The sequence below is a fragment of the Ranitomeya variabilis genome, chromosome 2, assembly GCF_051348905.1.
Source record: "Ranitomeya variabilis isolate aRanVar5 chromosome 2, aRanVar5.hap1, whole genome shotgun sequence".
Classification (NCBI taxonomy): domain Eukaryota; kingdom Metazoa; phylum Chordata; class Amphibia; order Anura; family Dendrobatidae; genus Ranitomeya; species Ranitomeya variabilis.
In genome coordinates this window covers 427,178,342-427,203,751 of record NC_135233.1, presented here as the reverse complement: position 1 = coordinate 427,203,751, position 25,410 = coordinate 427,178,342, and the positions used below count along the sequence as shown (strand labels likewise).

Here is a 25,410-nt window from a genome sequence, read left to right as displayed (position 1 = left end):
ATGGGCTGCGCTGCTATATACTACGTGGGTTGGGCTGCTATATACTACGTGGGCTGCTATATACTATGTGGGCTGTGCTATATACTACGTTGGCTGCTATATACTACATGGGCTGCGCTGCTATATACTACGTGGGCTGGGCTGCTATATACTACGTTGGCTGCTATATACTACATGGGCTGCGCTGCTATATACTACGTGGGCTGTGCTATATACTACGTTGGCTGCTATATACTACATGGACTGCGCTGCTATATACTACGTGGGCTGGGCTGCTATATACTACGTGGGCTGCTATATACTACGTGGGCTGTGCTATATACTACATTGGCTGCTATATACTACATGGGCTGCGCTGCTATATACTACGTGGGCTGTGCTATATACTACGTTGGCTGCTATATACTACATGGACTGCGCTGCTATATACTACGTGGGCTGGGCTGCTATATACTACGTGGGCTGCTATATACTATGTGGGCTGGGCTGCTATATACTACGTGGGCTGCTATATACTACATGGGCTGCGCTGCTATATGCTACGTGGGCTGGGCTGCTATATTCTACGTTGGCTGCTATATACTACATGGGCTGCTATATACTACGTGGGCTGGGCTGCTATATACTACATGGGCTGTGTTATATACTACGTGGGCAGTGTTATATACTACGTGGGCAGTGTTATATACTACATGGGCTGCTATATACTACGTAGGCAGTGCTGTATACTACTATGTGGGCAGTGCTGTATACTACTGTGTGGCTGTGCTATATACTACTATGTGGGCAGTGCTGTATACTACTATGTGGGCAGTGCTGTATTCTACTGTGTGGGCTGTGCTATATACTACTGTGTGGGCTGTGCTATATACTGCTGTGTGGGCTGTGCTATATACTACTGTGTGGGCTGTGCTATATACTACTGTGTGGGCTGTGCTTTATACTACTGTGTGGGCTGTGCTATATACTACTGTGTGGGCTGTGCTATATACTACTGTGTGGGCTGTACTGTATACTACTGTGTGGGCAGTGCTGTATACTACTATGTGGGCTGTGCTGTATACTACATGGCTGTTCTATAAACTACGTGGGCCTTGTTATATACTATGTGGCTGTGCTATATACTATATGGGCTGTTATATGATATGTTGGCTGTGCTATATACTACGTGGCTGTGTTATATGCCACGTGGGCTGTTATATACTACATGGCTGTGTTATATGCTACGTGGCTGTGCTATATACTACGTGGGCTGTGTTATATACTACATGGCTGTGTTTATATGCGATCATGAATCGTGGTATGTGTTAAAGGGGGGGCCCACTGAGACTCTTTCGCCCAGGGCCCTCAAAAACCTGGAGCCGGCCCTGTATGGGATTGTGTTGTGGGCATGCACTGTGACAAATGCAGAGGTCACTGTGCAGAGAAGGATGAAGGAGGAGCTGTTCTCCGCCCCTCCTGTATTATCTGCTTCCCGCTCTATAACAGAGGTGCTACCTGACATCCTAACCCTGATATTTGATGATAATGAGATGATTCCACAGCGCACAAGCTGGGGATATCTTTTTTATTTTACTCGCTATGTAAAATTCAATTTTCACATTTCCTAGCTGCTGTTCTGGAACAGAGGACATTAAACAGGAGAAAATCCAGCTCAACAAACTTATGAACAAATTTCTTTCTTTATTCACTGAAAGTGCTCAATAGAGGATAAAACGTAACCAGCGATGTAAGTTACATGGTATGCGACATTGGCACTTTTAAGTTGACTGTGCATGCAGCGCCCCAGAGTCCTGGTCGTTGCAGTAATGTCGCTCTGCCACTAAGGGAAGTGATGTTACGTCTGACTGCACTAAAGGAGTTCACCTGACCAGGTAACACACACACTACACTTCACACTCCGGCCACCAGGGGGAGTGGTTCTATCTAGTAGGCCACTCCTCACACTCTGGTAAAACTGGGGGTTGGACAGGAAGACAGGGAGAAGTAACTGGGAAAAGCTAGAGAGAGGACCTGTCAGGGATGGGATCCTGACAGATTCCCAAGAAAGGACAAAAAGTGAGAGAAACAGGAATACAGCAAAGAGGCGATAGGACCAGAAGGAGTCGTGCTGTAAGATCGAGGCAACATCCTTCTGAGGCGCAAACAGTCGGTGGCCGGAACGCCGAGAAAGTAAGAGACTTTAAGCATTACTTCAAACCACGGCAGGGCAGCCAATTATAGGTTGGCTGTCTCACCTAAACACCTAAGCAGACAATGGAGGCAGCTGTGGGAGAGGGGAGACTCTAGGGTCCTGGAAGAACTCCAGGCCTACCCCGTCATACGGGTGCGTCCTACCATATCACCTGGGGGACGGAGAGAACGAACATCAGAGACAGACAGAATAAGTTGTGAGGACTATCCTGGGGTGCTCAGCAGGGAAGGACTACAACACGCAGGCGCTAGAAGGTAGACACTGATTCCCACCTGAAAAGGGAGCTCCGGATGTGCCGTTGGACCGGCCGGTCTCAGCCAGCCCTGTTAACAGTGCTCTGGATTGGGTACCTCCAAACCTCCAGTAAAGAAAGGTAAAGAGACTGCAACCTGGTGTCCTCGTTATTTACTGTGACCGGCACTGCACCGCATTACCACCACCATCCACACCTATTATTGGGCGCCCCTCAGCAGGGTCACGGACTGGGTCTAGCCACCGTGACAATCCCAGAGCTACCGGGTACTCCTCGGCCCTGCGGCGGTGGGGGCGCTGCATGCACCCTTACTTTCGACACTGACCTTGACCTCAACCTTCTCTCTGCCTTGCTTCTTAAAATTAGTCAAAGTTGTAGTTTAGTTTCCTGGTTTTGACCCCTGGTCGTCTCCTGATTACTTCTTGGGCTCATCATTTGGATTGTCACATTCCGTCTCCTCTGCCAGTGACTACACATGGCCTGTTCCGGACTTTTCACGGGTTCATAGTAGCGTAGTCGCCATAAGGCGGTGACTGCTCCCAGGACCGTGACCAACCTAGGAAATTGTTAAAGTCTGAATTAAAGGACCGAGCATAAACCTTTTCAGAATACAAGTAATTCATAATGTAAAATGACCATAAATGCTGCCTTCATTATTATATGATTACTACAGTCAACCTCAATCTGAGTGCAGGAAATGATATTTACCTTGCAACAAAGTGGGAAGCCTGGAGCTTGGGGCCATATGGATCTAATGCAGAGATGTAATGTATCAGCCTGATTGATTTGCAATGTTTACTTTTGTTCCTTTAGTGTTTATTCTAGTAAAGTAAACTCTGGCTTATGTCAGTTACATGAACGTTTGCATTATTTGGGGCTGTATAGACTTGGAATGTATATCATCAAGTGTGCCTGTGTACAGTAGATGTATTTACTATAGGTGTTCTCTCATGGGAAAGGAAGGGTGCTTTCATCACTTTACACAAAAACCTGAGAGGGGAAAACAGATGAGTTAGAGCCCAAACAGGTGTCAATGTGTTATTACATGGAGCGATGAACCTCCATTGATTTACTTTTCTTTCTTTTTAGAAGAGTAACAGGTCCAATAGGGTAGAAAGTCAACCCGTTTTGTCTCAAAAGCCGCTTGCGTCCATTTACCACCAGTTACATTCCCTCTTAGGGCCTGTGCACACGTTGCAGATTTGCTGCATTTTTTGGTTTGTTTTTTTAGCGCAGATTTGTCACAAAACCTCAAAGGTTTCCTGATGCCCACAAAGTGAATACGATCCCTGAAGTCCAGTGGCGTATCTAGGGGGGGGGCAGCCGGGGCATTTGCGCCGGGCGCAGCCGGCAGGGGGGCGCAGTCGGGCCGCCTTTATTCGGCGGTCCGCAGTGTCTCCCCCGGCGGCTGCATTCTGCCGTCCCCGGTCTGGGAGTCAGCTGTTCTCTGTGCCGACTGTCAAGCTGACAGCCGGCACAGAGAAGCTGTAGAGTGCCGGCTCCCAACATGTGCAGAGGTGGAGGGGGGCCCCTGCAGGGTGGCTGCGGCAGACAGGGAGAAATCCCTGCAGCTCCGTTGCCCAGCAATCTGTCTTCCAGCTTCCTCTCACACAGACGCGCCGCTGGATGACGTCATCATTCAGCGGCCGGCTGTGTCAGAGGAAGGCGATGAGATGCTGCGGCAGAGCGCGAGGAGAGGTGAGAGGTGTGTGTGAATGTGTGTGTGTGTGTGTGAATGTGTGTGTGTGAATGTGTGTATGTGTGTGAGAATGTGTGTGTGTGTGTGTATGTATGTGAATGTGTGTATGTGAATGTGTGTGTGTGTGTGAATGTGTGTATGTGAATGTGTATGTGTTTGTGTGTGTATGTGAATGTGTGTATGTGTGTGGCTCAGTATTGGGTGTGTGTGTGTGTGTGTATCGCGCTGCAGGGGAATGTGCAGAGAAGTGAATGGTGTGTGTGGGGAGGAGAGGGCAATGATGGGGCTGACGGGGAGAGCGCAATGATGGGGATGGTGGAGGAGGAGAGGGCAATGATGGGGCTGACGGGAAGAGAGCAATGATGCGGATGGTGGAGGAGGAGAGGGCAATGATGGGGCTGACAGGGAGAGAGCAATGATGCGGATGGTGGAGGAGGAGAGGGCAATGATGGGGCTGATGGGGAGAGAGCAACGATGGGGATGGTGGAGGAGGAGAGGGCAATGATGGGGCTGACGGGGAGAGGGTAATGATGGGGATGGTGGGGGAGGAGAGGGCAATGATGGGGCTGACGGGGGGCATATGTCCTTGGGGGGGGGGCGCCAAAATGAATTCTTGCCCCGGGTGCCAGAAACCCTAGATACACCTCTGCTGAAGTCTCATGCACAAGTTGCTAATTTGTGAATTGCAGATTTAAATATGTAGCATCAATTCTTTCAGTATTTTTGCTATAGATTTCACCCATACTAACGAGATGGGAAAAATCTGCAACAAAAACACATGTAAAAAAAAAACAGCAAAAATGCAACTATTTTACGATGTGTTCTTACTGCAAATAGATGCAAAAATTTCTGCACCAAATACTTAATGTGTGCACATACTCTTAGATTCATGTTTCATAGATGCATGAAAAAAAAGAGCTGGCATCGCAATGTCCATCCCAACCAGGTCTCCTGACCTGAGAAGGTTGAGTTTCTAAACACTCCCACAATCCCCAATCAGCCCTGAGAGTGTCCAACTACCGTGCCTTGAAAAAGTATTCATACCCTGTGAATTTTTTCCCATTTTGGTCACATTATACCCAAAAACTTAAATGTATTTTATTGCCATTTCACATGATATACGAACACAAAGTAGCAACTAATTGTGAAGTGTAAAGAAAATTATATAAGGCTTTCCAAATTTTTTTTTTTATGTAGATCTGAAAATTTTGAGGTGCAGTAGTATTGAGCCCAGTTTAGTCTGACACCCCTTCATAAAATCCTGAGTGACCAATTGCCTCCTGAAGTAAAATAATTAATATATTGAATCCACCTGTGTGTAATTTCTTATCAGTATAACTACAGCTCTTCTGTGAAGTCCTCAGAGGTTTGTGTGAGAACTTTATGGAACAAACAGTATCATGAAAACCAAGGAGCCCACCAGTCAGGCCAGGGATAAAGTTGTGGAGAAGAGTAAAGCAAGGTTAGGTTATTAAAAAATAGCCCAAGATCTGAACAACATATCACAGAGCACTGCTCAATCAACAATCCAAAAATGGAAGGAATATTGCACAACTGCAAACCTACCAAGACATGGCCGTGCACCTAAACTGATATCCCAAGCAAGGAGAGCACTAATGAGAGGAACAGCCAAGAGGCTCATGGTCACTGAAGGAGTGGCAGAGATCCACAGCTCAGGTGGAAGAGTCTGTCCTCAAAACAACTATTAGAAAATCCATTTATGAAAGGCTACGTTCACATTTGCGTTGCGTCGGCCGCAGGTTCGGCGACGCATAGCGATGCATGCGTCATGCGCCCCTATATTTAACATGGGGGCGCATGGACATGCGTTGTCTAGCGTGTTGTGACGCATGCGTCATTTTTGGCGCAAGCGTCAGGGCGCAGAGGACGCTGCATGATGCAGTTTTTTTGCTCCAAAAATCATGCCAAAAATGGACGCATGCGTCACAAAACGCTGCGTTGTGCATGCGTTTTGCATGCGTTGTGCGTTGCGTCACCGACGCAGCGCCGCAAAGCGCAAATGTGAACGTAGCCAAAGCAAGCCATAAGAAGTCCCATTTACAGTTTTCAAGAAGCCATGTAGAGGACACAGCAAGCATGTGGTAGAAGGTGCTCTGGTCAGATGAGATCACAGGAGAACTTTTTGGGTGAAATGCTAAATCTATATGCAGTGGAAAACTAACACTGCACATCACCCTGAAAACACAATCCCTACCGTCACACATGGTGGAGGCAGCATCATGCTGTGGGGAAGCTTTTCTTTGGCAGGGACAGGGAAGCTGTTCAGCGTTAATGGGAAGATGGGTAGAGCTATAGCCAGGGCATTCCTGGAGGAAAACCTGTTAGCAGCTGCACAAGTCTTGAGATTGGGACGTAGGTTCATCTTTCAGCAGGACAACAACGCTAAACATCCTGCCAGAGCTACAAAGGAGGGTTTAGATCAGAGCATATTCATGTGTGTGAATGGCCCAGTCACAGTCCAGACCCAAATCCTGGAGAATCTATGACGGACTTGAAAATTGTTGATCACAGACGTCTACAGTACATACAATCTCACTGAGCGAGAGCAAGTGTGCAGAGAAAAAGGGGCAGAAATGTCACCTCTAGATGTGCAAGGTTGGAGATAAAGATCCCAAAAGACTGCAGCAGTAATTTCAGCGAAAGGTGGTCCTACAAAATATTCACTCAGGGAAGCAATTTTCAGATTCATATTTTTAAAATATTTAGAAAATGATGTTTCTTTGCCCAGAGTTGCATTAACATGTTGTTCCCCAAGACAAAGTCATCTTGGAAATCAAATCCATAATATCTCGCAGAGATTATATCTGGCTCGATTTTATTAAAACTACAGTGGTCTGCCAAGGATAAAAAGCCTTAGAATGCCTTCAATATTACTCTATATTTATCCACATGTAGTATTATAGGGATAGCAAACACTCCCCACATTGGACCCACTTTGGCAAGTCACGACCCAACCAGTAGCTGGTATCCAGCACCCCTATGAGAGGGCTTAGCAGGGAGATCATTCCAAGCCTGTGGTTTCTTGCTCTCCGAGCACTGAGGTTTTCCTAGATGGGCCGGTTGTACACCCAACACCATAACTCTGGCGCGAAGATCTGGTTTGCCTGCTGTGGGATGCTGTAACCCTCTCCATGCACTACAGCCCTACCATTCCTGTCACAGCTGCTTATTATAGGCCATCATTGCTATTTGTGGAGAGCTGACGAAATCTATTTGAAGTTAACTACAAGTTTAAATTAAAAGCAGGAGTATTACGACCGCGGCATTAACATGCAGCACAACACCCTCCAGCAATACCACAAGGGGTGTCTCATGACACAGTGGTGGGGCTTCAGCTTTACATCGCGGTCAGTCGTGTTGAAAGCTGAGGAAGCCCATGTGTATGTTCTGTACGATTATTTTAATTACTGTTCTGCGCAGCTCAGTATCCAACTAGTAATTCACGTTGGTTCTGTTAACTGTTTTACTGCTCGAAAATATGGAAAATGTTACCCGGCTCTTCCCTATACACAGTTCCTCTTCCTAGTTATGTCTTATCTTCGTATCATTCTGGCCATTTCTCTGGAGTTGACTCTTGACATCAATTTGGATTCTGCACCTCTCTACAGCCCACCTGCATATAAATACTGACCCCTTACAGGACAGCGGAGGGAGAATCTGCTGAGGACAGTCCATAACCCCTTGTAGGGGGTACTAGGGTAAGGAACTGATAGATTTTAGAAGCTGCTCATACAACTTAGCTGTTGGCAAAACTGTGGTAATCTTGATATTCAAAAGGCACCATCTTCAACAACAGAGCCACCAAACTCCACCGAATACACCACGCTCCAAAAGCATTCTGGTTGGCAACTGTTGCACATTTCAGTATAATCCCAATTTAATGAAACTTCAGGTATATTTATCTGTGCAGTCTGGAAGCAAAAGTGATTGTGAATCATCGTCACCTGCTTTGGTGCAAATGAAAGTGACAACAGAAGCACTGGAGTGAACAGCAAGACAACCCCAAAAAGGGAAGGGGGCCACAAATAATTTGTTACACCCCTATCACGGATTCAGGCCTTACTACCCTCACTCTGGTCTGTTAAACTCTGAGGGGCTCCACGTCTGGTTTTGCAGATGGCCCGCTGTGCTCCCATGTGATCATCTCATCTGCCGGCCTATATAACGCTCACCAAGACACACACCTGTATCTTGTTATTAAGACTTCAGTGCTTATATCACTCTGAGCTGCTCTAAGCACCTTGACCTGCTCTGCTGCCTGTCTGTGGTAACCTGGATGTCTTCAGCCTGCCTGCGGTTTTCAGCATCACAGCTGACTTTCTGAGATAACCTGGACGTCTCCTTCCTGCCTGCGGTTTACAGAATTCCAGCTGCAGTTTCCAGCATCTCCGCTGCCTGTCTATGGTCTCCTGCCTGCAGTTTCCAGTATTCCAGCTATCCGTGTCCTGCGTGCCTCACCCGTTTGCCTTAGACACCCGTGGCCCGTGAGCCAGACAGGGCCATAGAAGGGCATCTACCCAGCACCAGGGCCAATATCTGTATCTGCTCCACTGGGTAAGGATAAAGAAGAAGAGCACTGTCAGATCCTGTAGAGGCACCTGTGTCCACAGCCAGCACCATGCAGCTCTATTTCCGTTTACCAGAGAACACCAGACTAGTCATGCCCGGAATTGGCACCTCATTCCCTTCACAGATAAGAGCGAGTTCATACTGAGCACATGTGACAGATTGAAAGATTCTGGAGATCCCTGGTGAACATTATGCTGCTACATTATCCAGCATGACTGGTTTGGCATTGGATCAGTGATGGTCTGGGAAGACATATCATTGGGGGGTCACACAAACCATCATGTGACAGCCAACGGAGCCCCGACAACTGTTACGCACAGGGATGAAATCCTCAGAGCTATTGTCACACCTTACACTAGTGCAGTTGGCCCGAGGTACCTTCTGGTGCCTTACAATTGATTGGCATCTTGTAGCCAAACTGAATCTTATTGAGAGACTCTGGGAAATTATGTATCGGTGCATCTGGCATCACCAAGTATTGCCACAGAGTGTCCAAGAGCTTATAGGCAACCCGCATGCAGCTTTCCTGTTCCGGCCCTGTACACTGTGAACTTTCAGCATTCGCTGCTGGAGATGCAAACATCTGATCGATGGAATAAGGTGTTGGACTCCAACAATCTGATGTTGATGATCTATTCTAAAGCCTCATTCTTTGTACAGACTGGGATGCACAGACTGGCTGCAAATCTCTTGACCTGAATGTGACTTGCGAATATATATTTCTATGAGATTGTCAAGTTTGGGTCAGGAGACCCACAGCCGGTAGACCATGTTACACGAATGTCTGACAGGCTTATGGTCCAATATCAGAGTCTTGGACAATCTTTTTAAACAGAAAAGATGGCAAATGATCATAATTTCCTTTTCTCCAATTGTAATTGTAATTTTCTTTTGTTTTCATTATTGCAATTGACCCCAGGACTGCTGTAGGTGGCAGGTGCTTCCTGTTGAGTGATTTTCTAGTGTATTTTTTTGCATTGAAATCAGGCCCATTTCTGGCACCACAATCTGGATTATATATTAATCGAATTATTCTGCGATCCCTGGCCCCTACAGATACATCCATATCCAAATATTCTTGTGTTCCATGTGAGGGAATTTGGCAACCGCTACTTTTGGAGACCTCCATCCACCTTGATGGTTGCTACAGATGCAAATTGTCGTTATCGGCATGAGATCAATGACCTGCATCATTTTTAGACAGGGACATCCATAATATATGTGATCCATCTCCACTCCCACCCTGTTCCCGATATGAACCAGATGAACAGAGCTGCAGTTAATTAAGTCAAATAGATGAACTTTATTTCATATGGCGATGCATCTGACAGCCAAATGTTCCTTAGTCAGTGTGACAGGACCCTCAACTCACATCAGCTTGGACACACTGATCCTATATCTTTTCCATGAAAATCTTTTCCATGAAAATGTACAAAAACGTTCCTAGAAAAACGATCTGAAGGATCTGTAGATCTGTAAAGGAGTGGGAAGCGTAAAAATTAAATTTAGAACTAAAAGCAAAACCATCAGCTGTGCAGACCAAGATGTTTACCTCCTTGCTAGGCCAGGAACACATATCCAAGTTCCATGGTCGGTGTACGGACCACGTTTCCGACCCAAACTCAAAGGCTTTAAGGCTTTTATGAGGCTTATAGAAACTGGATTCCAGCTCACCCAGTTGCTCTATGCTCAGACACTGGCCTCGCCCCGGCCTCACATCGAGGAAAATAGAAAAAAATTGGAGTCCAGCTCAACAGGACTGGACCTAGTGCGGTCATAACGCGTTGACTGGGTCATGTCGACCATGTAAATTTTTCTTTTGTACGCACTATATTTTATTTTGAAAAAGAAAAGGAAAATCCAGTCCTGTTGAGCCGGACTCCCAATTTTTTCTATTTTCCTTTTATGAGAGTCAGGACTCTGAACATTTTTTACCTTTTGTGTATTACTGCCCTTTTTCAAGATGGCGTCTTTGGTCTCATGTGCACTGTGTCTCCTGCTATAAAACTCCACCTCAGCCTTCAGTCTGTGCTAGAGTATTCTGCCTTGCATCCAGCTCCTGACCTCTGATTACTCCCTGGCTATACACCTGCTCCTGTGAACCTGTGTGGTGATCCTGCTACTCTGCTCTGAGTTCCTGCTGCATACACAAGTTTCCAGTAATCCTCCTTCATCTGCTGTGCGTTTACTTCTATCTGCATTTGCTGGTCATGTAAGCTGTTGCTGCTTTGCAATAACCTGAGACTATTTACCAGGCGTCCCTGGTTGAGCTAAGATATGATTTGAACTGCCTAATAAGCATATCTATCTGTGCCTGGACTAAGACAAGGATTTATTCGTGTCAAGTATCCTCAAGAATAACTGTGCTTCATAGACTTTCTGCTTGATTGCATTTTCCTCTGAAGTTTCCTATAGACTGCTAAGCTGCGTTTATTATTTGCACCAAGAGTTGTGGACTTGAGTTTCTCTCTGCACCTGTTTGAATCACCATGTGACAATATAGACTTTACCACTTATAAAACTGTGTCCTGTAGTTGTCTTGTTCCACGCAAAGAGTCTCCTGAGTTATCCCCTATAATTATTACAATGAGGCTGTTGAGCTCAGGTCAAGAGATCTGCGGCTGGTCTAAAAATGCAGACTGTCTTTATGGCTGGTTTCACAGTCTGCGTATACAACCTGTCACTTGTCATAAGTATTTTTTTTACCCGATGTAAATACAGCTGTTTTACTGAATCCGGCAAAGTTTTTCTTTTGTTCCTGCACCTCTTCGTTCCCAAAATATGGCCTCCTCTTTCCGGTATGTAAATCTAGTCTTGTTAACCAAGTGGACGTGGTCCTCAGCTCTTCTCTGTGGGCGCCATGCTGAGGACTACACCTGATTTAGTAAAAAAGATTATATACATACAGGGAAGAAGAGGCCATATCAAGAATGGGAAGGTGCATGAACGAAAGAAAAAACAGCCAAATTCAGGAGAACAGCAGCATTTACACCAAGTAAAATTACATGTCTATGGCAAGTGACAGGTCCCCTTTAAAAGTAGTCGTTTTTAAAACGCAGGTCTGAGATGGAGAAGGGGTCTGGCCAAGCTTACGAACTAAGCCCCCCTTTATCTCATCTTAGACATACAGGGAGGAGTAGGTAGCTCTCCTCCTGTGTTGGAATATCACAGTCGATGAAGCGCTGCCGCTACGTCCATTGGTCCATGACATCATTCATCCTACATAGTGATGTCACTAAACCTTGCATGAAAAGTATCTAGAATATGTCTCTCAGGATGTTCTAGCTCATGAGCTTTAAGATTACTTATAATATTAAAAGCGTATTCTCATTTCATAAACTGAGGGTATGCCCATCACATTAAGATCAGTGGGGGTCTGTCCCCTGGGTTGGTTTAGTCTTGTCCATGACGAAGGACAGTACTATGTCTGAAACATGTCGGTCTATGCCTTGAAGCTACATTTTTAAAGTACCTGGAAACTTTCAAAGCTGCTGTGATGCTAATCAATACTCACATATAAGTCGTGAGGATGGGTAGTCAAATGGTCCGAGGTCAAAAGACAGGAGGGTACATCATAGACAGAGGGGTGAGACAAAGGAGTAATCAGGTAACAGTGCAAGGCCAGAATTCCAAGAAGGTAGTGGATCACGACAAAAGAGCTAGGCAAACGGATGGTCAAGGTAAATCCAAGATTGATCAGCAAAAATCAGAATACAAGACTAGGAGCTCAGAGCAAGCACACGCCTCTTAGACAAAGCTACAATTGGCAGAAATATGAGGCAGAGAGCCAGCTAAATAGCAAGGTAATTACTCGGAAGACGAGACACATGGAGGAAACCCTGGTACGCACTGGTCCTGATTGGACGGCTAAACTGTCACTCAAGATATTGACAATTCAGCACGCCTCAGCTCCTAATTGGACGTCTGAGCTGTCAATCACCATAATGACAGCTCAGCACACCCCTGCCCTAGATAGGACTGCAGAACAGTCATTAACTGAGTCCAAACAGACTGATAGGAGGAATTGACAGCTGTTACTAATAAATTGGTATTGTTTTATATACAATATGGCTGGATATCTTTGCTGGATTTGTCTTGTATTCTCACCACAATCTCACTGTGCATGGAAACTTCAAAGAGTGCACAGTGCTGAACAAATATGTTGGGGTTTCAAAGGTCAGACCCCCGCGATCATCTGCAATATTCCATCACTTTATATGAAGGGAAAATTCTCTTAATTGAATGCAAATAGTTTAAAGGAACATTAGTGTGATTATCACAGCTTCTGATGTGATTTTTCATCTGTAACCATGATATCTGAGATGACTGCTGGCTCTTGCAGGTTTCTGAATAATAAAACATTGGTCAGAGTGTGCCGGGCTCATGGCCTATGTTATATTTCATCTTGGTGAGGTGGAAGCTCTTGGCCTGGGTGAACAGATCAAATAGGTTCGCACTGATGAAGGTGATCCTGCAAGGAGAATAGGTGGAAGAAACAGAGGCTGCATGGGAGCTGCCTTTCGACATGCAGTGCAGTCTCCACCACTCTTGTAAATGACAAAAGACTGACTGTCGCTTCCAAACAGAATGCTGGTGTGTACAGGTGCAAATTAACAGTAGCCATTTCTATATATAACAAACACTGCATGTGACATGCAAGTTTCTGCACAGTCATAGCCTTGCTTGAGTCACACTTCCTCTGACATGCATGCTGTTGCACAGCCACAGTCTCTTTTGTATCATACTGCCTGTGACATGCTCGCAGCTGCGCAGCCACAGTTTCTCTTGTGTCACACTTCCTGTGACATGCATGCTGTTGCACAGCCACAGCCTTTTTTTGTCACACTGCCTCTGACATGCATGCTGTTGCACAGCCGCAGCCTTTTTTGTGTCACACTTCCTCTGACATGCATGCTGTTGCACAGCCGCAGCCTCTTTTGTGGCACACTGCCTCTGACTTGCATGCTGTTGCACAGCCACAACCTCTTTTGAGTCACACTACCTGTGACATGCTTGCTGCTGCACAGCCACAGCCTCTTTTGTGGCACACTGCCTCTGACATGCATGCTGTCGCACAGCCACAACCTCTTTTGTGTCACACTACCTGTGACATGCTTGCTGCTGCACAGCCACAGCCTTTCTTTTGTCACACTGTCTCTGATAGGCTCATTGCTGCGCAGTCAGTTTCTCTTGTGTCACATTGCCTTCTGACATGGATGCTGCTGCACAGTCACAGCCTCTCTTATGCCTAAGGGTATGTTTCCACTGTCAGGATGGCTGGCGGTATCGCCGCAGCGGCGAAGCCGCTCGGCGCTAAGCCCCGCCCCCTTTCTGGGACGCGATCATGCCGGATGTGTTAACTCTTCACATCCGGGATGATCGCTCTCTCCCATAGCGCCCTGTGATATGCCTTGCGGGGACGCTGCGTCCCCGCAAGGTGTACGGACATGCTGCGATCTGAAAAGACGCGCAGCATGTCCGTAGTCGCAGGGCCGCCGCGTGCGGGTTTCCACGCATAGTGGAGATGGGATTTCATAAAATCCCCTCCACTATGCTGGAACATCTGGACGCTGCTTGTTTGACGCTGCAGCTCTGCGCAGCGTCAAACAAGCAGCGTTTCCTGACCGTGGAAACATACCCTTAGACTTTCATTACCTGCTGATAATTTGTAATGATCTATATGACTTTTGCTTATTAGGATTTGGTCAGGCCTACCTGTCTGATAACCATTGATGATGGGGAAGTGTTATTACCTACAGTCAGTGATTGCTGCTACCTAGATGGTGGCCAGAAGTTCAGGTTTCCTCTTCCACAATGGGAAGAAAAAAAAAATCTTAATAATGAAGACTACATTACGATTGTTGAGGTGATCATAAATCAGGACATACAGCACACAATTATTTGAAATGAACATGTACAAAGGACTAATCTGTGCCTTTTCCAATTAGTTTTAGCAGTGAACAATGTAATCACCTTAATTGAATTGATTAGTGACTTTTCACGCTATTGATGTCTAGTTGTGTGAAAGTAATTTGTATGCATTTGTTTTATCATTATGTGACTCAGTGTTGCTCAGTAAATTTAATCACAGTATTATCAAAAATAGATGTAAATCCAACAAGTTCCTGGAAGTCTTTAATAAATATTACATGAGAGGTTCAGCGTTATTTCCCTGGAGAAATAATAATGCTGGGTGCCACAATCTAGAACTAGCAGCGCTTTGGACGCAGTAAATTTCTATTGATGTAATTTCTGTTGAGGAGGCTAGCATCTCTGCAAGAGAAATTGACATGCTGCTGTCTGGAAAGACGCGCCGCATGTCAGTCTCCACAGATGATCTGCAGGCGACTATGCACACATAGTGAACATGGGATTTCTGGAAATCCCATCCACTATGCTGTCACAGCTGGCCGCTGCGGGTTTGACGCGGCATAAATACGCAATGTCAAACTCGCAGTAGTTTCTGATCTACCCTAAGACTTGCATGTATACAATAGCACTAATGCCTTTGGTTTATAAAGTAATCTATATGATTGAGGATTATTCATGGTAGATAGTTAGACCCTGGTGATATTACAATATATTGGTGCACAGGTAGCAATTGCACATATACTGTAACCTCTTCCCCTACATACTGTACAACAATCCTAATCATCTGATAAAGCCAGGCTTTGACACAATCGGTGCCAATGTCCATCAAAAACTAATCCCATTCGGACAGGAATTTGGAGACAGTAACTTGTCATGACTAACGATGATCTGCCATGAAATGTGCTTGTTTTGCATTGATGGAGGAAAAACCCACTAAATAATTTTCCCTGTTTGGCGCAAGGAAACCCAGTCCCATACTAATCCTAGTACAGGTATTTTAATTATGTGAACCCAGATGAGCACGGTTGGGGGGTGCAACTGGATTTGTTCTATAGAGCTCATCATAAACCAATACCCTGTACATGAGCAGAGTAAGAATTGATGGGAACTGAAGCCGTACATTTTATTAAGGTAATTACATCCATTATATCCCTTTAATGTTCACCAACGCTCGCTTTTCTTCCCATATGTTTTTGACTTGAAAACCATTCTGCTGAGTAGTACACAGCAAGCCTGACATTACTAACCACGAACTTAGTATCCCTGGATCTAGCGGGTATCTAGCCCCCTGAACACATCATTTTCATGACTAAGGGTACTGTCACACAGTCACACTTTGATCGCTACGACGGTACGATCCGTGACGTTCCAGCGATATCCATACGATATCGCTGTGTCTGACACGCAGCAGCGATCAGGGATCCTGCTGAGAATCGTACGTCGTAGCAGATCGTTTGGAACTTTCTTTCGTCGCTTGATCACCCGCTGACATCGCTGGATCGTTGTGTGTGACAGCGATCCAGCGATGTGTTCGCTTGTAACCAGGGTAAACATCGGGTAACTAAGCGCAGGGCCGCGCTTAGTAACCCGATGTTTACCGTGGTTACCAGCGTAAAAGTAAAAAAACCCAAACAGTACATACTCACATTCCGGTGTCTGTCCTCCGGCGTCTCAGCTTCTCTGCACTGTGAGCGCCTGCCGGCCGGAAAGCGAGCACAGCGGTGACGTCTGACGTCACCGCTCTGCTTTCCGGCTCTGCTGCTTACACAGTGGAGAGAAGCAGAACGCCGGGGGACAGACACCGGAATGTGAGTATGTACTGTTTGTTTTTTTTACGTTTACGCTGGTAACCAGGGTAAACATCGGGTTACTAAGCGCGGCCCTGCGCTTAGTAACCCGATGTTTACCCTGGTTACCCGGGGACTTCGGCATCGCTCCAGCGCCGTGATTGCAACGTGTGACCGCAATCTACGACGCTGGAGTGATACTCATACGACGCTGCGACGTCACGGATCGTGCCGTCGTAGCGTCCAAAGTGTGACTGTGTGACAGTACCTTAAGCCTCTGAGTCACCAAAGTTGGACAAAGTCTATGACTGTAGAAAGTTGGCTAGTGATCCATCTCCTTTTTTTCGACAGTGCATTTCTTTATTTAAAATTTTACTCTGTATTTCTTCTTGTTATTCTTAATTGTCTCCAACAATTATTTGTAATTAGTGTTCAATATTCCTACGGCGCCACCACAGGGGGAATGAAGCATTACACAGGTCCCATTGAAACCAGCGAGCTGTTCTGGGAATATAGTACCAGTGAGGACCTCCAGCGACAAAGACTCATTTTAACCACCGTTTGTCTTCAAGTTATTGTTATTTATTTATATAGCACCATTGTTTCCATGGTGCTGTACATGAGAAGGGGTTACATACAAGTTACATGTCACGGGGGGACTAGGTGAGCGAGAGCTAATAACCCGGGCCCCTGCAATTTCCCTCAGACTAGGGAAATCCTGACTGACCCTCTACCTGGAGTTTACACTGATGGTGTGCATGTCCAGGCCTCGACCCTCGCCCTGCCTCCTGTTTCAACCCTAGGCTGAAACCTCCGCCCACCACCCAGCGAAGATGTAATTCACCAATACCCACAGTTAGCACAGACAAGGATAAAGGAAAATATACACCACGCCGCAGACACTCAGGAATACACTATAAATGTGCAGGGCAAAATAAATACAAATATAGGAAGGAGTAAATAAGACAAAGGAAAATACACCACCAGCAACGACTCTCCAGCAACCAGCTCTCCACTCCAGACCGAGATAACAACGCACAAGACAGAAGCTATAATCGGCGACGCCCAATGATCAGGAGAGCTATTTAAAGGCAATGGGCATGGCCCAGCTTCCAATCCGAGGATCAGGTAAATTAACCCCGCAACAGCTAGATAAAATCTAGCCGACGCCAATGAGCAAATAGTGGTCAAAAGCGGAATTACCGCTGTCTGTCGAACGACCTGGTCTGAACAGCGTCCGACATGACATTACAGACATCACTTACAGTAAACAAACTTACCCCTTAGACCCCAGTCCAGAGCCTCTCACCTAGCCAAATCAGTTCTCATGCTTCGCACTGGCGAGGGCCAACAGCCCGAAACACCGTGTCTGCGAATTGAGATAATGATTTGGCTTTTATCCTAAGTCATATTGCACGACTCGTTAAAGGATTGATTGTGACTTGTAGGATCGCTACTTCCAACAGGTGGCGCTATAGAGTTTAAGTCCTCTTTTTCTCAGAAGAGGCAATTTGCATAGTAAACAAACTAATTACAGACTGATACAGAGGGGTGACGACCCTGTCCTTGCGGGCTTACATTCTACAGGATTATGGGGAAGGAGAATAGGTTGAGGGTTGCTGCAGTGTAATAATTATAGGGGATAGCTCAGGAGACTCTTTGCATGGAACAAGACAACTACAGGACACAGTTTTATAAGTGGTAAAGTCTATATTATCACACGGTGATTCAAACAGGTGCAGAGAGAAATTCAAGTCCACAACACTTGGTGCAAATAATAAACGCAGCTTAGCAGTCTATAGGAAACTTCAGAGGAAAATGCAATCAAGCAGAAAGTCTATGAAGCACAGTTATTTTTGGGGATACTTTACACGAATAAATCCTTGTCTTAGTCCAGGCACAGATAGATATGCTTATTAGGCAGTTCAAATCATATCTTAGCTCAACCAGGGAGGCCTGGTTAATAGTCTCAGGTTATTGCAAAGCAACAACAGCTTACATGTCCAGCAAATGCAGATGGAAGTAAACACGAACAGCAGATGAAGGAGGATTACTGGAACTGGTGTATGCAGCAGGAACTCAGAGCAGTGTAGCAGGATCACCACACAGGTTCACAGGAGCAGGTGTATAGCCAGGGAGTCTCCAGAGGTCAGGAGCTGGATGCAAGGCAGAATACTCTAGCACAGACTGAAGGCTGGGGTGGAGTTTTATAGCAGGAGACACAGTGCACATGAGACCAAAGACGCCATCTTGAAAAAGGGCAGTAATGCACAAAAGGTAAAAAATGTTCAGAGTCCTGACATGCAGCTCTGGTGTTGGTGAGGCGGTATCTCCGGTAGTGGTGAGGAGGCAGCAGGGTTAGTACAGGCTGTAGGCTTTCCTGAAGAGGTGGGTTTTCAGGTTCCATCTGAAGGATCCGAATGTGGTTGATAGTCGGACGTGTTGGGGCAGAGAATTCCAGAGGATGGGGGATATTCGGGAGAAGTCTTGGAGGCGGTTGGGTGAGGAGCGAATAAGTGTGAAGGAGAGAAGGAGATCTTGGGAGGACCGGATATTACGTGAGGGAAGATATTGGGAGATTAGTTCAGAGATATATGGAGGAGACAGGTTATGGATGGCTTTGTAGGTCAGTATTAGTAATTTGAACTGGATACGCTGAGGGAATGGGAGCCAGTGAAGAGATTTGCAGAGGGAAGCAGTGGAGTAGCGAGGAGATTAATTAGTCGGGCAGCAGAGTTAAAGATGGACTGGAAAGGTGTAAGGGTGTTAGCAGGGAGGCCACAGAAAAGGATGTTGCAGTTGTCAAGGCGGGAGATGATGAGGGCATGCACAAGCATTTTAGTAGATTGACGGTTGAGGAAAGGATGGATTCTGGAGCTATTTTGAGCTGGAGGCGACAGGAGGTGGAAAGAGCTTGGATGTGCGGTTTGAAGCACAGGGCAGAGTCGAGGGTTACTCCGAGGCAGCGACTTCCGGTACGGGGGAAAGCATGATGTCGTTAATTGCGATAGATAGGTCATGTAAGGAAGATGTATGAGATGGAGGAAAGATGATGAGTTCAGATTTGTCCACATTGAGTTTGAGGAAGCGAGAGGATAAGAAGGAGGATATGGCTGATAAACACTCCGGGATTCTGGAGAGCAGAGCGGTGACGTCTGGGCCAGAAAGGTAGATCTGAGTGTCATCAGCATAAAGGTGGTACTGGAATCCATGGGACTTTATGAGTTGACCTAGGCCAAGTGTATAGATTGAGAAGAGTAAGGGTCCTAGGACAGAGCCTTGGGGACTCCCAAAAGAGAGAGAGGGTGGGATGAGGAAGTAGTGTGGGAGTGGGAGACGCTGAATGTGCGCTTGGTGAAGTATGAGGAGATCCAGGATAGGGCGAGGTCTTTGATGCCAAAGGAGAGGATCTGTAGTAGGAGGCAGTGGTCAACTGTGTCGAAGGCAGAGGACAGGTCTAGAAGGAGTTGTATAGAGAATTGTCCGTTAGCTTTGGCTGTAAGTAATTTTGGTCAGAGCTGTCTCAGTTGAGCGACGTTGTTAGGAATATACATCTATTAAGTTTCATCTGTATTTATTTGCTATTTTAACATATTGGTGGAGTTTTCTCAATTTTTGCACTTTTCCATACTACAGATAAAACTTGTAATTTTTGCCATTAAAATATAAACCCTATATAGAAAACTTTGCACAAAAAGGGGATAATATCAGACAATAATCTTTATTGGAAATTCAAATATAAAAACACACGTTAAGACAAAAAGGAATGCTATGAGGTGACACTTCACCATAGCCGCAGGAGAGAGGATAATGCTATGCCAAACTTGAGTAAATGATCACAGAAAAAGCAAGTGTGCTAATAATACACGAGACATACAGAACTCGGCTGGTAAATAGCATCCAGCTAAACACAAACAAGCTAGATAAAAGACAGTTAATGACGTTAATGGAGCATAAATACCTCTGACCTGCGGCGCCACCCCTACGCGCGTTTCGGCTGCGTGCCTTCTTCCGGGGGAGTGGCATCGTCAGGTCAGGATGCAGTATAAATACACGCACCCAGCCAATGGGGAATAGATCCTACAAAAGCACCGAAGTGCCAGCCGTGTGTCGGCGCATGCTCAGTCAAGGTAGGAGGGACACTCATCACAGAGTGCGTCATCGCTTAGTGAAGGAGCCGGAACCACCCACAAAGTCGTGGATAGGCGCCGCTCACACCCAGAGACATAGCGAAAGAGACGCCGTCTGTGATCGTAGACAGCCCACCAAAACCGGCATGCGCACTGGCCGTAGAGTGAATATATCAGGTATACTTTGAATAACAGAACCACAGATTCCAAAGTGCAATAGTGCCATAAGAAATTGATATAAGTCATGAAAAATGCAATTTATAATATAAATATAAATTGGTGCTGAATCAAAAATATGTAAAATACCAAAACCGATGTGTTATGGCAAATAAAGAAGAGAATGCCAAGGTACTAAATACATTAAAAAGTGCTGTGAACCATATAAATACACATTAATAAAAAAATCAATAACCTTAGACAATAACATGCCTGATGAAATAAATAAGCACATACATGAAAGTGATAATACTGTGCAAATTAGCACCACATTAATATAATAGATATTACAAAAAATACATTAAAAATCCAAAATACCATATGTAAAAAACACATGTGAGAGCATTACATGCAGTATAAAAACAATATATAGTGTATAAACTGGAGCCACATAGGAGTAGATCCACAAAGAATCCGCAGTATTGATGTAAGGACTTCTTCCCCATCAGATTTTTTAAGTGGCCTCGTCAGGGGTTTCTTTTAATGGTTTTTATCCTTTTGTGTTTTTCTATTTAATAATTCTTTTCTCCTTTTTTCCTAGTTTTATTCAAACCGTCATGAGTATGATTTATATTATTTGTCTGCCCCTGTGGTGAATAACTTGTTATATATCAGGAAGAAGTCCTTACATCAATACTGCGGATTCTTTGTGGATCTACTCCTATGTGGCTCCAGTTTATACACTATATATTGTTTTTATACTGCATGTAATGCTCTCACATGTGTTTTTTACATATGGTATTTTGGATTTTTAATGTATTTTTTGTAATATCTATTATATTAATGTGGTGCTAATTTGCCCAGTATTATCACTTTCATGTATGTGCTTATTTATTTCATCAGGCATGTTATTGTCTAAGGTTATTGATTTTTTATTAATGTGTATTTATATGGTTCACAGCACTTTTTAATGTATTTAGTACCTTGGCATTCTCTTCTTTATTTGCCATAACACATCGGTTTTGGTATTTTATATATTTTTGATTCAGCACCAATTTATATTTATATTATAAATTGCATTTTTCATGCTTATATCAATTTCTTATGGCACTATTGCACTTTGGAATCTGTGGTTCTGTTATTCAAAGTATACCTGATATATTCACTCTACGGCCAGTGCGCATGCCGGTTTTGGTGGGCTGTCTACGATCACAGACGGCGTCTCTTTCGCTATGTCTCTGGGTGTGAGCGGCGCCTATCCATGACTTTGTGGGTGGTTCCGGCTCCTTCACTAAGCGATGACGCACTCTGTGATGAGTGTCCCTCCTGCCTTGACTGAGCATGCGCCGACACACGGCCGGCACTTCGGTGCTTTTGTAGGATCTATTCCCCATTGGCTGGGCGCGTGTATTTATACTGCATCCTGACCTGACGACGCCACTCCCCCGGAAGAAGGCACGCAGCCGAAACGCGCGTAGGGGTGGCGCCGCAGGTCAGAGGTATTTATGCTCCATTAATGTCATTAACTGTCTTTTATCTAGCTTGTTTGTGTTTAGCTGGATGCTATTTACCAGCCGAGTTCTGTATGTCTCGTGTATTATCAGCACACTTGCTTTTTCTGTGATCATTTACTTAAGTTTGGCATAGCATTATCCTCTCTCCTGCGGCTATGGTGAAGTGTCACCTCATAGCATTCCTTTTTGTCTTAACGTGTGTTTTTATATTTGAATTTCCAACAAAGATTATTGTCTGATATTATCCCCTTTTTGTGCAAAGTTTTCTATATAGGGTTTATATGCTGTGATTGCATGGGATCTTCTTTTCTGCTAGTTATCCCCTCATATGGGCACAGGTATTTCTTGTGATACTCTGTGTATTGTTTATCAATATTGGCTTAAATGTTTGCCATTGTATGATACAACTTCATCTAATAAACTACAACTCATGGAGCAAAATCTGCTGCAGCCTTTCGGGGAAACATCCGCACTATTTTTCAGTATAAAGTTCACATTTCTTCTCTTATTTGTCACAATCTGACGTCTAATGACAGATGCCGCGTATGTAACGCACGGAGCCGATGACAAAAGCGTCAATGGGCGCTCGGCTATCCGGGCTTTCATGCAGTGACGATACAATGTAACAAGTGTCAGGTTTCCGTGGGAACGGACTCTGACGCAAAAGGAGTCAATTACTGAGCGCACTGCTAAGAATATCATCTTGTCTGGGAAATGAGTAATGATAATATCATGTCACCTCTAATATTGGACTGTATAGAGTCCAAAACATAGTGGGATGGTCGTCAATCTGTGTTTCAGGATTATTACTTCCAGCATTGCCCCGAGCATTGTGGAAGTTGCAGTTTTGACGCATTGACATCTAGTTTATCTCCCGTGATGACTGCCTTCTGATACTTCATTGATGTATGTTCTGGGAGGGGGTTCACACACCAAGTGCTGTTCCCTTTAGTTTTAGGCTTGGATTTCCATACCACCAAAATTATGTTGACCTCAGTGGCAGTGTATTCTATATTTTTGGTTGCATTTTTGGCATGCACCCCAACAGTCCCATATTTTTTTTTTATGCGGTCCTTCGATTAGGACCACATATAAGCTGGGTTTGTGGAGATCTGCTTAAAATTGGGTGTTTCGAGCAGTTTTGGAGGTTCAGTGACTGACGCATAAAAGGTCGGAGTCATTTAAACAGGCTGCATAAGTCAACAGAACAAGCGGCGTGACAGACTTTGCAAGATATGGTGTTGGAGAAATCTGCTTCTTTCTCCATTTATGAGCCCCTTCTTCTCCATCCACATCCCTGCCTTCTGAAGTCATAATTTATTCAGAGAAACTGCTGAAATCCAAATTGGTCGAAGACATAACAGTCTGCGAGCTCAGTAAGTGATAAGATTACAGTTGCCCAATGAAGTCTATAAAGAGAGAAGGTGGAGGGATGAGGAACAGAGAGAGACACGCACATATCTCTATTATATCTAATAAATGTTTTTTATCACCCCAAAGCTGGATTCACAGCAACACTGCTTAGCAGTGCTTTATTATGTCCTCCATGCTGCTGCATCTAGTAAGTGTTCATCTCTCTCCAGATCTGAATTGACATGCTACTTTCTAGTAATAGCTCACAGACGCACAAAGAGGTCATAAAAATCCTCCAGAAAATTTACAAAAAATCACAGAGAAAAAAGCAGAGATGGTTACCTGCTGAAGCCTCCAAACAAATGCACTAGCAGGGCGTATCGGACCCGATTAATGATGGCAACAACACAGGTGCAAAAAATACCGATGAAACAACCACTTTCAATCCAGTATTGGTTGTTTGGCATTAGTGCACAAAAAGATAAGCGATAATAGTCTGTATGTGGCATTGTTCACACAAGCAATGCAGAGCATCTGGTCTACAGCCTATTACTAACGCACATACAGGCGGGCTGCCCAGTGCTACAAAATGCATGCTGTGTGAATAGAGGCCTACAGTTTACGGAGCCATCTTGGTCCGACTGCGCCCTGCAAGATAAAGTGCAAAAAAAACACATATCAATGTATGTAAGGTATTAGTTTCTGCATTGATTGTGTGAACAATGCCACATACAGACTATTATCGCTTATCTTTTTGTGCACTAATGCCAAACAACCAATACTGGATTGAAAGTGGTTGTTTCATCGGTATTTTTTGCACCTGTGTTGTTGCCATCATTAATCGGGTCCGATGCGCCCTGCTAGAGCATTTGTTTGGAGGCTTCAGCAGGTAACCTACTTTCTAGTAATAGCTGATTCACAGCTGCACTGCTTTATAATTATATATATATATATATATATATCGCTCTTAGTGTTTTTTTCTCACTTTCAGAGCTGAATTCACATCTACACACTGCTCAGTACTGCTGTATATATATTTATATATGTGAATGGGAGACGTCATAACTACTCTCAACCCACTAGCTCAGAGACAACTGATCATTAGCAAATCCTGCAGAAGGAAAACTGGAGAAAAATACAGGAGACATGTTATATAATAGCCAGAAATAGCACCTAGACATGACAGCATATTCTAATAAGTCGCTTGGTCCCAAAATTTGGAATTCAAGTATTGTAAGGTATGTTTTAAATAAGATGGAATAATTGTAAAACACATAAAATAGGGACATAAAGGTTTTATGACTTAAAGGTAATACTAAATTACATTCCCATACCCAGACTATGGTGCTAGGTCAAAGACAGGAACTAGTATTTCAATAATACAGTATATGTATTACACTCTACTTTGTGGCTTTGAAAGGGTTACTCCAGCAGGTCAGATTGAGTTTGGGGTCGGACGGGGGCGTGGGGTGTGGTTCCTCTGTCTCCTCATGGATTTTGTCTTCACATCGGTGCCCGCTAAGATGCAGCTTTAATCACTTTTCGGAAAAGCTACAATTTGTCGAGGGAAATGCAGGACAAAGAAAACCCCAAACTACCAATTCTGTCCCGTCTCCCCACAATCCTGTTTGTGTCTCCTCTCTGACTTGCTCTAATTAGAGGGGGCCCTCATTATAGGCCTCGTGTACCCCCCACGAAGACACAATATTAACCCTTTACTCCTGAATGACCCAACTTGTTCAATCTTATGTAGCTGTGAAGCGGATGTGGTTTTCATCCCTCCGTTGTCCAGACCTCTCCCAATATATAGCGCATCCTCTCACAAGCTGTATTTTTCTTGCATTTAACTATTTCATTGCAGGG

At 44.8% G+C, this 25,410-nt stretch overlaps 1 long non-coding RNA gene across 1 annotated transcript in view; it reads right to left on the bottom strand.

Moving 5' to 3' along the window:
- Positions 1 to 2,288: 2,288 nt before the first annotated feature.
- The window catches only part of LOC143806407 (uncharacterized), a 67,672-nt gene continuing 44,550 nt past the window's right edge, over positions 2,289 to 25,410 (bottom strand). The window contains exon 3 of the long non-coding RNA XR_013221446.1: positions 2,289 to 3,003. This is a non-coding gene — a long non-coding RNA (uncharacterized LOC143806407). The remainder of the gene's footprint in view (positions 3,004 to 25,410) is intronic.